Below are 401 nucleotides of genomic sequence, written 5' to 3'. Positions count from 1 at the left end.
GGTGGGGGGTGGGGGTGGATGACGTAATGACCACAGAAGTTTCACTCCTCCTGAGTGGTTTTCATAACACTGCCCCGTCCGGCACATGGTCCTCACAACTTCAGCTGCCTTTTGGCTGAATCAGAGCAGACWTTCATCTCAGTGCACCTCAGAGTTTATCTGCTGCTCCCCTCTTCTGTCACATCATCAATAAAAACTTAGTGACCTATTTGAATCCATGCATTTGCYCGTTGAAGAAATATATAGTTATTAGAGGTTAGTACTGATGTTAGAAGCAYAACACTATATTCTTAGGTTTTCCTTTTTATAATGTTGACAGTGTTTAATCTATTATGTTTTGATTGATAATAGATTAGTTACATGTCCGAATTATAACAACACATAATTAAAACGTTATGATA

Source organism: Austrofundulus limnaeus, unplaced genomic scaffold, assembly GCF_001266775.1.
Source record: "Austrofundulus limnaeus strain Quisiro unplaced genomic scaffold, Austrofundulus_limnaeus-1.0 Scaffold33, whole genome shotgun sequence".
NCBI classification, from domain to species: Eukaryota; Metazoa; Chordata; class Actinopteri; order Cyprinodontiformes; family Rivulidae; genus Austrofundulus; species Austrofundulus limnaeus.
This window is presented reverse-complemented; position numbering follows the sequence as displayed.